The sequence below is a fragment of the Bos grunniens genome, chromosome 17 (genome assembly GCF_055505025.1).
Source record: "Bos grunniens cultivar Pamir isolate PY7600 chromosome 17, Bosgru_T2T1.0, whole genome shotgun sequence".
In the NCBI taxonomy this organism is placed as follows: domain Eukaryota; kingdom Metazoa; phylum Chordata; class Mammalia; order Artiodactyla; family Bovidae; genus Bos; species Bos grunniens.
The window spans coordinates 56,898,504-56,912,928 of record NC_141181.1 but is presented as its reverse complement, the minus strand read 5'-3'; positions in this window follow the sequence as shown (position 1 = coordinate 56,912,928).

Sequence of the window (14,425 nt, the reverse complement as noted above, 5' to 3'; positions counted from 1 at the left end):
TATAGGAAGCGATAGCCCACATCTCTCTCTCTCCAAGTCTTAGCCCTGTGTTTACAGCTGCCTCGTTGAAACATTTATTTGAACATTACTTCAGCAACTCAAACTCAGCATTTCCAAATCTAACTCATCATCTTTGATGTTCTGCTCAAATCAGCTGCATCCTTGCTTCTCAAGTTCTCTCCATGGCCAGCGGCGCTGGCGTCATCTGAGAGTTTGTGGGTGCAGAATCTCAGGTCCTACCACGGACCAACTGAGCAGGAGCAGGATGTATATTTTTAACCCATCCCAGGTGGTTTGTGTGCACATTAATGTTTGATAAGCATTGGTCTACACTATTGATTCTATGCATTTTATTAATGGCACCAGCATTTTACTAATTACCCAAGTCTTAAAACTTTGCAATTATTTAAATCCTAGGGATAAGTATCCACTGGTGGTGCTAGTGGTAAAGAATCTGCCCACCAGTGCAGGAGATGCAGGAGACATGAGCTCGATCCTTGGGTTGGGAAGGTCTTCTGGAGTAGGAAATGGCAACTCATTCTAGTATTTTTGCCTGGAAAATTTCATGGACAGAGGAGCCTGGCAGGCTACAGTCCGTAGGTGGCAAAGAGTTGGACATGACCGAGCACTTACCTTAGCCTTCTCTCAAACCAGGTTTCCATGGGACTGAGTTCTCAATTAAACAAATAATAGAATTGATATCAATGTGTTTCAGATGAGCATCTATAAAGATCCCATTACACATAATTTCACTTCAATAAATATTTATGGAGTTCTTGCTCAATGCCTGGCTCCACACTATGTGATGATGTAACAATGAACTAGACTCAGTCCTTATCCTCAAGGAACTGACAGTTGAGAGGAAGGAGAGACAGACACCGAGAGATAAACAGAGGATATGGAAATGGAAGAGGAGCCCTAACAGAGCCTTAGGGGGCAGAGAAGTCTTTCTGGAAATGGGACATCCAGTTGGAAGAACCTGGATGATGAATGGGCCCAGGAGTGAAATCAGGAGAAAGAAAGGGCTTTTCAGGGTGATGGCTTGTGTACACATTGGCAGGGATAAAGAGCAGAGTGCTTTGGGGGGATTCTCCCTATTTCCCAGGTTTGTCACTTGGGGGAAAATCTCTTCACCCCTTCCTGCCTCATTTAACTCTAACTTTGGAATAACAGATTCTCCCTTCTCAGAGTCGTTGTGAAAGTTAAATAAAAATGAGCGCATTTCAGACCCTCAGCTACTTGACTGGTATAAGTACTGATTGACAATAACTTGTCAGCAACCAGAGATTGGTCCTCAGTTACAGAAAAAACAGTCATGGTATGGTGATGGTGGTGGATGGCGATCTCCCAAAAGGTACATCCATGTCAAATCCTTGGAACTGGCAACTATGAATTTATCTGGAAAAAAGGACTTTGCCTGTGTAATTAAGGACCTGGAGATTAGGTCATCCTAGATTTTCCGGGTGGGCCCCAAATCCAAGCACATGTTTCTCTATAAGAAGAAAATGGGACACAGAAGAGGTGAGAAGGCTATTTGAAGATGGAGGCAGAGATGGAGCTGGGGAGCACCTTTTGCCACCTCACCAAAAGATGAAAGAGGCAAGGTGAGACTCACCCCTAGAGCCTTCAGAGGGAGCAAGGCCTTGCCCATACTTTGATTTTGGACTCCCTGCCATCTAAACTGTGAAAGAATACGTTTCTGTGGTTTAAGTCACAAAGCTGTGACTTAAAGAAATCACAGGAAATAAATGCACATGGTTACTGGTTTTTAAGCATTCTTTATGTGCCAGGTGTGGAGTCCTCCTCAATGATGCTTTGGAATGATGATATTATTTCTGTTTCATGCCTAAGGAGTACTAAGCCTCATGGAGGCAAAGCACCTCATGCTTGGTCATTCATTCACTAAGTATTGAACCACCTCTTAACTTATGGGGGCTTCCCTGGTGGCTCAGACTGTAAAGAATCTGCCTGTAATGCAGGAGATCCGGGTTCGATCCCAGGGGCGGGAAGATCCCCCGGAGAAGGAAATGGCAACCCACTCCAAAGAATCCCATGGACAGAGGAGCCTGGCAGGTTACAGTCCATGGGATTGCAGAGTCAGATACAACTGAGAGACTAAAACTTTCTTCGCTGACTGGATGCTTTAATGGGCACTGGGGTCACAGGGGTGAGCAACGGAGATGCCTTTGCTGAAGTCCAAGGCTTATAAATCTATATTGGGTTGAATAGTATCCTCATCCCCAATTCATGTTCACCCTGAAACCTCAGAATGTGATTATATTTGAAAATAGACTCTTTGCATATATAATCAATTTATGATGAAGACATACTGGATTAATGTGACCCTAATCCAGTGACTGCTGTCCTTATGAGAAATTTGCACGGAGACACACAGGCCATGGGATGGCTGAGGCAGAGATTGGGATGATAAATGTACAAACCCAGGATGGCCAAGGGTTGCTGGCAGCCACCAGAAGCTGGAAGAGGAAAGGAACTATCTTCCCCTAAAGCTTTTTGAGAGATCGTGGCCCTGCTGAACCTGGATCTCACATTCCTGGCCTCCAGAACTGTGAGATAATAAATGCCATCTGGTTTGTGATAATTTGTTAAATAACCCCTGGGAATTTAATGTGTCACTCAAGAAATACACAATTGTTGCACACAGGGAAGCACCACACAGGGAGATGTGGTCACCAGTGAAGCCAGGTAGAGGCAGGCAAGGGGTGCTGGAGCGGGTTATGAACGTGGGGTAGGAGTTGAGTGTGCAAAGAGAAGGAAGATCTGGGTTGGAGGGGACAGAACCTACAGGCTGGAGGAATGGATGGAAGGTCAGAGCCCAGAGGAGCACACAGCCAGCAGCGAGGGAGCCAGAGCCAGTCCCCTTCCCGCCGTTCCGCTGGGAGACTTCTCTAGCAGGAGCTGTCAGGTCAGTCTGTCTGTAGGACCATCTACCCAGCGTTCCCCTCTCCGTACCCCACTCCCCCTCGCCGGCAGCGTAGGGTATTTCAGCAGATAACACTGAGTCAGAGCTCGCCTTGTCCTTGAGCACAGCGGGGGACGCTGGGAGGAGGCACAAAAGGCGCTTTGTGAGGCAGCGCTCAGCAGCTTCTGGGCCAGGGAGCCGGCTCGCTGTGAATGGGCTGCAGACAAAGGCATCGCCGCCGACCGAGTACCTGTAATTGGAACGTCAGCGAGCTTGCAAGGGACAAAACGGAGACGAATGGCCGCGTCTTAGGCTGCCCGTTGCTATGGTTTCCGCGGGGCTGCTGGGGAGGGCGGTTACCAGGCAACGGATGAGGGCCCTAGACAAAGAGAGACGGTGTGAGGGAGCGGTTTGGGGCAGGTGTGAGTGTGTGCGGGGGTGAGCGGAGGGTGGGGGTGGGGGGTGGGGTGGAGCAGAGGGAGAGAAGATGAGAGAGGGAGGCAGAAGCACAAGACAGGGAGATGAGGAAGGAGAGACAGAAAGAGACAAGAGAGAGACAAGACAAGGTAGGGGAGGGAGAGGCAGAGATAGACAACAGAAGGAGAGAGGCAGAACCATTAAAACATAGTGGAGACACAAGAGACAGACAGAGAATTATGGAGATATTCATTCACCTCTGAGCACCTGCTGTGTGTCAGGTCCTGTACACTCTGGAGACAGGCTTGTTAGCAAGACAGATCCCCTCCCTACCCCTGGAACTGGAGAAGCCAGAGACAGAAACTGTCTCTGTCTTTGATGGAGCCAGAGGGAGGTGCTGTCTTCCCTAGAGTAACCAGGTCTTACTCCGGAGGCTGATGTCTCACAGAAGCTTGTAACCTCTGGGTAGGGCCATTGCAGTCTTCCTCCTGTCTCCAGGCAGTGTCCTGGGAGACTGTTTGTAGAAAATGACTCCTGGTTGATCGACACTGGTTCTCTCCCTTGTAGCTCTCTCATTGGCTGCCTACCATGAGACCTGAACTTCCTACCAAGGAAATCCTCTTTCTTTTCCTGTTCAGATTCTCAAGACAGAACCTGATTGGCTCACTTAAATCAAGTGTACAGTCCTGGTCCAATCAACTTTGATCAGAGGAGAGGCTCCTAGGGTGTAACCTGACCAGCTACTTGGGGCCAAAGACTAATCTTGCCTGCTTTCAAAGGCTATTATAGGGATCTCATACTTATCAAAGGAGCTTGCAGACTGGCAAGTGCTAGAGAAGGGCCAGTTGTTATTTAGGTTAAAGGAAGCATCTGGAAGACAAATATCATGGTCCTGACCCTGAGGGACATCATGGAAGAAAATTGTTACTGATAAGGGAATGGGGGAGTAAAGCAAGGTAGGGAAGTTCAGAGGATGGGTGGGCCACAATGTGTACCATGATGGAGTGAGAAAGAGGAGAGAGATGCCATTTGTTCATTAATTCATACACTCAGCCCTGTGACCCTACAGTGTGCCAGGAACTGTACCAGGTGATGGAGAAGACATGGCCTCTATTTTCCAAGGATGCACAGTTCAGTTCAGTTGCTCAGTCATGTCCGACTCTTTGCGACCCCATGGACTGCAGCGTGCCAGGCTTCCCTGTTCATCACCAACTCCCAAAGCTTGCTCAAACTCATGTCCATCGAGTCAGTGATGCCATCCAACCATCTCATCCTCTGTCATCCCCTTCTCCTCCTGCCTTCAATCTTCCCCAGCATCAGGGCTTTTCCAGTGAGTTAGTTCTTTGCATCAGGTGGCCAAAGTATTGGAGTTTCAGCTTCAGCATCAGTCCTTCCAATGAATATTCAGGACTGATTTCCTTTAGGATGGACTGGTTGGATCTCCTTGTAGTCCAAGGGACTCTCAAGAGTCTTCTCCAACACCACAGTTCAAAAGCATCAATTCTTCAGCACTCAGCTTTCTTTATGGTTCAACTCTCATATCCATTCATGACTACTAGAAAAACCATAGCTTTAACGGACTTTTAAAGGACCAAAGACAGATCTTTGTTGGCAAAGTAATGTCTCTGCTTTTTAATATGCTATCTAGGTTGGTCATAGCTTTTCTTCCAAAGAGCAAGCATCTTTTAATTTCATGACTGTAGTTACCATCTGCAGTGATTTTGGAGCCCAAGAAAATAAAGTCTGTCATTGTTTCCATTGTTTCCCCGTCTATTTGCCATGAAGTGATGGGACCAGATGCCATGATCTTAGTTTTTGAATGTTGATTTTAAGCCAGCTTTTTCACTCAAGGATGCATAGAAGGGTGCCATATAACCCGCCTGTTATTATCTTGAGATAAGAGACAGAGAATGGGATCAGAAGGGGTGACTTCACTCAGCTGAACACACAAAGGAAGGATATTGAGAGGTAAATCCAGAAGGACATTTGAAAGATGAGTGTGATTTGGAGAGGTGGACAAGGGTAGTGTTAGTGAGTGGTGGACAGAGGCATTCTGGGAGAGCCGTAGAAGCATGAGTGTACTTGGGAAAAGTTCAGCTTGCCCAATGATGGATGAAGGTGCTGGAAGCATGTGGTGTGGCAGTGGAGCAAAAACAAACAATGCTGGAGATGGTTAAGGAGCTAAAATATTTGGACCCTGTCCTAAGGACATTGGGGAGCCACCGGAAGCTTGTAACAGCAGTGCCAAGTCAGATTTGTCTTCTAGAAAGGTCACTCTGAACTTAGTGCAGAGTAGATTGAATGGGGCAGGCACAGAGACAGGAAGAGACAGAGGGTGTTTCATATGAGAACTGGAAGATGTTAGGCAGTGCCTCTCAAACTTTAATGCTCTCATATCCCTCCCAGGGAACATGGCTGAAAATACTGATTATAGGGCTCTGTGGACAGAGATCAATTTAGTAGGTCTGAGGTGGGGGCCATGAATCTGCATCTTTTAAATAGTACCCTAGGTAATGTGTATAAACGGTTCCCAGACCACTCTTTAAGGAACTTTGGTCTAAGGGGCAGGAAGGTACACACATGAATCAGGAAATATCTTAGAAACATTGTGCCGGATACCACTTTTACCGCTTTAAAACCAAAGACCATTTAATGGCTCTCATGGATTTTCACAAGAGTGGTTATAATTGGTTCATCATTATCCTTTTACATATATATCATGCTATACTCTCAACCGCCAACATCTGTTGCTTGTAACCAGGGAATAAGAGACAGCAGAATAAAACCTTAATAGTTCTTCTCACCATTTATTATCTGCCTTCTTATAGCCCTGATGTGGTGGGGGTAATGGAGGGAAAGTTAAGCTTTATTGAATCCTTTCTGCAGTTTTGCAGTGTCTCTGGTTTGGAATTCTAGCTTCTCCATTTATAAACTGATTTTGAATGAGAGATTTCACTTTTCTGAGCTTCAGTTTCTTCATCTGTGACATAGAAGCTAATTAGATCTTCCTTCACAGCATTGAATTAAGGATTAAGTAAAACAACTGAATTAGTTGTTTCTACCATTATAAATTCATGGATCTTGAACATATTTGATGTGTTTAACTCCTTTGCATTATTCTTAATAATGCTTAAATTGTTTCATCTTTGGCTGGTGGGAGACTATTAAAGTTGGCCCTTGGGTCCTTTGGAAATGACCCTAATATGTCAACAGCTTTCTTACCCTCTGGTATGATAATGCTTTCAAGTTCACTGTGTACATTTTCTGCCCAAGGCCAGGAGTCAGCCATTTCTCTAAGGAGCCCTGATTTCTTTGAAAAGGAAAATGGTATTTGAGACCATAATCTGCGTGTTAGAAGGGCTCATTGCTCCTGGGTTAGCTACTGTTTCCAGGGATTTAAAGAGGACAATCAGGGAATGCATATGTTTTGTGTGAGAAGCTATGCCATGTTCATAAAGACATTTCTAGTTCATATTTGGGATGCATTGCTTTTATTTTGATTTAATATGTGTATCTTTTCTAACCTGGAAATCTTAACTCCTAATGACAAGAAATTAACTACTTATTTGCTTTTTTTAGTAATATAAATATATCATGTTTCAGAAATATATAACAAACTAACAATGATTACTCAAATATTTTTATTTAAAAATATCACCAGGTGCCAGACACTTAATCCTGAAACAAGCCAGGGAGGGGCATGTGATTATTATCCCCATTTTCTGACAAGAAAATTGAGGTTCATGAGTCACAAGTCAGTAAGTGATGAAACCAGTAGTTGAACCCCCAAGTTACCAACCTCATCATTATCATTTCGAGTTTCATCCCCCGCCGCCACCTTGCCTTTGGAATTAATAATGTGCCAGCTCTCCAATTGCACAGGTCAGCTGGTTATTTAATACTCCCAAAGATGACTTGACATTCATTATTTGGAAATGCACAGATGAATAGAGTGAGAGAGGCAAGCCGTTTAGTGGCCCAGTGTTATTACTAGAATGAAAAGCTTCTTGAGAAACATGTTGGGTCATACTTTCAGAGCGACAGATTATTGCTTTCAGCTTTTTTAGCTGATGTGTCTGTTTACAGATGTGCCTGCCAGATTATTTTAAATGGGGCAAGCAAATAGGAAGGGTCATCAGGGCCTTGTAAAAATATGTTATCAGGCACAGGGAACCTACCAAGAAGCTTTAAAGGGATCACTGACTCCCCACCTTTGTGTGTTCATTCAAGCCACCTTTCTCAAGTGGAGTATCTGCTTATGACATAGTAGTCAACTTCAGAGAGCCAGCGTTTTTGTTTTTTTTTGGAAGCTTTCCTTGCTCATCCAAGCAGGCAATACTGGTCCCATCTGTAAAGTGGGTGTACTGGGTTGAATAGTTTCCCCTCAAAATTCATATCTGCCTGGAAACCTCAGAATGTGACCTTATTTGACAATACAGCCACCCAAGATGGCTGTTCTCTTGCCCTCTGTACATCCCCTGATTGACCAGTGCCTGCTTCACCTACTGTCTACTCACAGGACTGATCTTCCCTCTTAAACACAGAGCCTAAATGGTAAATGACTGCATACTTCCCCACAGCCCCAGCTAGTGATTGTTCTAATCTTTAGGTCAGAACTTCTCCACCAAGAGGCGTGAAAGGAGTGCTTCTCTGCTAGTGTCCCTGGTAACCAATGAACCAACCTGACATCATCCCCTATAACTGGGAACCTCCCCCTCCTGCCACCCCAGCAAAGACTACCATCATGTCCTGCCTGTGTCCGCCAAACATGGTAGGGTGTTGTTCCAAGATCTTGCTTCAGATGTGTAAGCTGACATGGCAGGTGACAAAGATTCTCCCCTTGACCAAACTTGAGTCAGTCTCCTCTGAAATCCTTTCTTGACTAAGCCCTGACATCTGTGTCCAACAAACCACTGATGTTGCTGACCCTGGGCTCCTTTTTTGCTCTTGAGGCTGGGCAAGTACAGGTTTCAGGCCAGTGGAGAGCCAGCCAGCAAGATGTAGTTAGTTTGATAAGGTCACACTGGGTTAGCGTGGGCCCTAAATCTATGACTGGTGTCCTTCTGAGAAGAGACACAGAAGGCCACGTGAAGATGGAGATGGAGACTGGAGTGATGCTGCCACAAGCCAAGGGAAGCCAGAGCCAGCAGGAGCTGAAATAGGCCAAGAAGTATCCTCTCCCAGTCGCTGTGAGGAACCATGTCCCTGCTGCCATCTTGATTTCAGATGTCTAGCCTCCAGACCTGTCAGAGAATAGATTCCCAGTGTTTTAAACCACCCATGAGGCATTGGTTACAGCGGCCTTAGGGGACTTGTAGAGCACCTGACCCCACACTGAGGGAGGGAGACAACAGCTGGGAAGGAGGAAGACAACCTGGAAGGATGACTAGGGGCCTCCTGGTGAAAGTGGTGGATGGGAGCGGACCAGGACAGGGCATTCCAGGCAGAGGGAAAGTGAAAGTGAAAGTTGCTCAGTCGTGTCTGACTCTTTGCAACCCCATGGACTACACAGTCCATGGAATTCTCCAGGCCAGAATACTGGAGTATGTAGCTGGTCTCTTCTCTAGGGAATCTTCCCAACCCAGAGATTGAACCCAAGCCTCCCACATTGCAGGTGGCTTCTTTACCAGCTGATTCACAAGGTAAGCCCACTAGACAGATGCCGCATCAAAGTCCAGGAGAGGAGAAACAGCCTGGGGTAGGGTAGGAGCTGCATGCAGGGTAGCCCTTCTAGAATGAGGCTGGGAAGCAGGCAGGGCCCAGATCATACAGGTCTTGTAGGCTTGAAACTTGGAGGTTTCATGTGGGGATCAGGCAGCTGTGTGAGCGGTAGGTAGGGGACAGACATGGCGAGGACATGGACAGGTCTGGGCTTCCTATTGATGAGGAAGCCCATTTCCTGCTGAGCTTCCTGCTGGACCAGCTTCTCCTCTCGTTGGAATTCAGTTCAGCACCTACATGAGATGTGGAATTTCCTTCCCAGGTAGGGCCCCACCTCTGGACCACCGCCAGGCCCACCCTGCACAGAGGTGAGGGTGAGAAGGGTATTAACAAAGCCAAGTGTCTCTCCAGCTCCTGCTTGACTCTGTCAGACTCAGCCTGAAGTCCATTCAGTCAGCAGTCACCGACCTTTATTTTGTCATTTCTAAATCTTTCTGGCCAAGAAAGCTGAGGCAGGGACCTTCCCGGTCTCTGCATCTGCTCTCCCAGAAGAGGGAAGTAGGGTGTGGGGCAGGCATACTAGCTCCATCTCCAAGGAGACTGAGGGATCTTTTCAGGCCTGTTTTCATTGGTAGTTCTGAGACCTCCAGGACACACCTGAGCTAATTTCCCTTTTGGAAGGAAGAGGGATGGAAGAACACTCAAGGGAGGAGGAGGGCCGGCCCAGCAACCATGGCCATTGGTCTAGCTTCCTGTCAATCATCTTTAGCTCCAACATTGTCCCTTCCTCAACTATCTGCCTTTCTCGCTCCAGCTCCTGTCTCTCCACTCCTATCCCTCCGCTTCCCTTCAGTCATACTCTGATACTGGTCACATCATGGCAGGTGACAAAGATGCTCCCCTTGACCAATCTTTAGTCAGTCTCCTCTGAACCAACTCTTTGCAAACCCATGGACTGCAGCACACCAGCCTTCCTTGTCCTTCACAATCTCCCAGAATTTGCTCAAATTCATGCCCATTGAGTTGGTAATACCATCCAATCATCTTATCTTCTGTCGCCCCCTTCTCCTCCTGCCCTCAGTCTTTCCCAGCATCAGGGTCTTTTCCAGTGAGTTGGCTCTTTACATCAGGTGGCTAAAGTATTGGAGCTTCAAATGTTATTTAGCCTTAATAAGGATTGTTACTTTTATTTCTTGGAATGAAAGATGGTTATATGAAGCCAACGCTTAGAGACTAGGAGACCTAGTCTTGCATTCCCATTGCTGCTTACTCAGTAAGCCAGGATTAACTAACTTAACTCTCCCAAGCTCAGTTTCCTCACCTTTAAAATGGAAACACATATACCTAGCTCTTGAAGTTGTGCAGGTTAGGATAAAAGATACTGTTTATAAACTCCTTAGCACTTAGGAGATCAATAATTGGTTGGCCCCACCACTTACTGAGCCAAGAACAAATGACACTCTCTCTTACCTTAGTTTCCTCATCTAGAAAATGAGAATAGTAATAATACCTATCTAAGAAGCTTGCTGTAAGGATTAAAGGATTTATTTTAAGCAAGGCTCTCAGAATAGTATCTGACCCTATTAAATATTATTATTCCTATTATTTGTCTTCCTTATGGGCTTCCCTGGTGGCTCAGCTGGCAAAGAATCTGCCTGCAATGTGGGAGACCTGAGTTCAATCCCTGGGTTGGGAAGATCTCCTGGAGAAGGGAGAGGCTACCCACTCCAGTATTCTGGCCTGGAGAATTCCATGGACTGTATAGCCCATGGGGTACAAAGAGCTGGACATGACTGAGTGACTTTCACTTTCACTTTACATTGAAACTTTGAAGGCCAGTATTTACTAAGCATTTACCTATGTGCCAGGCACTGTGCATTACAACCCTATGAGTTAGGAGCTCTTATCAGTCCCACTGATAAAACAAACTGAGGCTGAGAGAGATAAGATCTCTTGTCCAAGGACACCCTGCCTGGAAGTAGCAGAGTTACTATCACTATCATCCCAAGAATGAGCAGTGGTCTGGAGATACAAGAGCAACCACCAGAAGCCAACTCAATAGCCATCCTTGCGGTTCAATGCTCCAAATGTCCCTCACTCCCAGGAAAAACTGGGCTGTGGGTGAAGCCAAGTTGGGGTGATGGATGAGCAGAGACAGACCCTGCTGCAGTATAAACACAGAGAAATATAGGTCAGTTCCAGCAACCAACCTCCCTGATCCCCCCTTGCTTGTTTTACCCCAAAGCCAATCTTGTCAACTTGATCTCCTGCCCTGAACTTGAGCTGTCCTCTAGATGTTCCTGTGTTTCATGAATTATGCAGACTTAACAAAATGTGTGCTCCATAGATTAAAGCCTCTGTTATTCTCACTGGAAGGCCTTTCTTGCCTCTGTTAGATTTCCCCTCTCTTGTTCTCTAAGCTTATTTTTTTAGCCACGCTGCAGAGTATCTTCTCTCTTCTTGCTGTTAACATTTCATCTTGTGGTCCCATTGCTTTGTGCTAGTCATGCTATAGATTCTTTCCCATCAACTGAAAACACTTTGGGGAATCCTAAGGGATGCTGGTGAGCTTCTGGGAATTTCCTCGGGCAAGTTTAGTGGATTGGAACTCAGCATGGCTGGCTCTGTTAACAGAGGTCCAATCAGTAATGTAGTGGTAAATTGGTTTTTCAGTAAAAAAGAAAAGCCTTGATTTGTAGCATTTACCAATTTTCATGGTATAACTACTCCCACCATGGTGGATTTCAAGGTCCCAATGTGACGTCACTGAACGTGAACTTGGGAAGGGATGCCCACAGTCTGCTCTTACAAGTTGGTTCAAGATGCTCCAACAAACACCATGTTCACTTCCCAAGAGTAGTGGAGGAAGTTATTATTTTGGTCTGGTTTGGGTCCTCAGCATGCCACTTACAAGCTGTGTGACCTGGGCAATTCATCTCTTAGAGCCCCAGATTCCTCATCTGCAAATAGGCCTGCTAATAGGATTTTTATTTGGGATTGTGGTCAGGATTAAGGGAATTGAAGAACGTAAAGTGTCTAGCACCAGGATTTCCCTGGTGGTCCAGTGGCTAAAACTCCACACTCTCAGTGCAGGGGGCCTGGGTTTGATCCTTGGTCAGAGAACTAGATTCCACATGCTGCAACTAAGAGATTCCACCTGCTGCAATGAAGGCGAAGGTTCATATGTGCTGCAACTAAGACCCGGCACAGCAAAATAAAACATTTTTTTAAATGTTTTGCACCTAGTCTGCCACACAGAGCTCAGTAAATGGCAGTTAGGAAGAGCCTGTGTCAGTCAAGGTAGACCAAGTGTTGCTATAAAAACAGATAACCCCAAATCTCAGCATCTTATAACAAAATTTTATTTCTCAATCATGTAGTGTGACAAAGGCATACTGGCAGGGAGGCTATACTTGCCATAGCTTTTCAGGAAAGCAAGTTAATGAAGGCTTCATGTTGATATGTTCTCATGATTTCCCTCAGCAGGAATACTCTCTTTTAACCCATTTGACCAGAAGTGTCACTCATAACTTCCACTCATATTTTATTAGCTAAAGGAAGCAGGTGGATTTACTGAAATTCAACAGAGTGGGGCATAGTAATCCTACTATGTGCCTGGAAAGACAAACACAAATTTTTGGTAAACACCCTTAAAGATTAGCATCATCTCTCGGATATAATTTTCTCTGTTTTTAAGGTTTTTTTCATTCAGTTCAGTTCAATCATTCAGTCATGTCTGACTCTTTGCGACCCCATGGACTGCAGCATTCCAGGCTTCCCTGCCCATTACCAATTCCCAGAGCTTGCTCAAACTAATGTCCATCAAGTCAGTGATACCATCCAACCATCTCATCCTCTGTCATCCCCTTTTCCTCCCACCTTCAATCTTTCCCAGCATCAGGGTCTTTTCCAATGAGTCAGTTCTTCGCATCAGGTGGCCAAAGTATTGGAGCTTCAGCATCAGTCCTCTCAATGTATCTTCAGGACTGATTTCCTTTAGGATTTGCTGGTTGGATCTCCTTGCTGTCCAAGGGACTCTCAAGAGTCTTCTCTAACATCACAGTTCAAAAGCATCACTTCTTCAGCACTCAGCTTTCTTTATGGTTCAACTCTCACATCCATACATGACTACTGTCAAACCATAGCTTTGACTAGATGGACCTTTGCTGGCAAAGTAATGTCTCTGCTTTTTAATATGCTGTCTTGGTTGGTCATAGCCTTTCTTCCAAGGAGCAAGCATCTTTTAATTTCATGGCTGCAGTCACCATCTGCAGTGATTTTGGAGCCCCCAAAATAAAGTCTGACTGTTTCCACTGTCTCCCCATCTATTTGCCATGAAGTGATGGGACCAGATGCCATGATCTTAGTTTTCTGAATGTTGAGTTTTAAGACAACTTTTTCACTCTCCTTTTTCACTTTCATCAAGAGGCTCTTCAGTTCTTCTTCCCTTTCTGCCATAAAGGTGGTGTCATCTGAATATCTGAGGTGATTGATATTCTCCCCGCAATCTTGATTCCAGCCTGTGCTTCATCCAGCCCAGTGTTTCATGTGATGTACTCTGAATACAAGTTAAATAAGCAGGTGACAGTATACAGCCTTGATGTACTCCTGTCCAGATTTAGAACCAGTCTGTTGTTCCATGTCCAGTTCTAACTGTTGCTTTTTTCCATTAAATAGCTAAAACTGAGCAGGAAGAGTGAGTGGGAAGCCCAACTCACATAATTTACCAGCTGGGGAACCTTGGGCAAATTACTAAACCTCTATGGGCTAAAACTTAGCTAAAACTAAGCTAAAACTAAGTTTTAGCCCATAGAGGTTTACACTTTCACCTGTAAAGTGGGGAAATATATCCTTCATCTCTCAGAGTTGTAGGGAGGATTACCTGGGTCAACAGACATAGTCATTGTAAGTGCTGTGTTAGGTATGAGTGCCTGCCTGCTAAGTTGCTTCAGTTGTGTCCAAGTCTGCAACCCCATGGACTGTAGCCCGCCAGGCTCCTCTGTCCATGGGATTCTCCGGGCAAGAATACTGGAATGGGTTACCATTTCTTCCTCCAGGGGATCTTCCCAACTCAAGGATTGAATCTGTGTCTCCTGTGGTTTATTCATTGCAGGCAAATTCTTTACTGCTTGAACTAACAGGGAAGCCCGTGTTAGGTATAAACCATCATTATTATTAACCTGTGACAATCCTATGAGGTTGGTACCTCCCTTACCTCTTTTGCAGATGAGGAAACTGAGGCTCTAAAGAGCAATTTCCCTTCTCCAGGGTCACACAGATGGGAGGTAACAATATCAGGACTGGAGTTTACACCTGTCTGATCCCAATAGCTCCACTTCTGAGGGGCTGTGCTGTGCTTAGTCGCTCAGTCATGTCTGACTCTTTGCAACCCCATGGACTGTAGCCCATCAGGCTCCTCTGTCC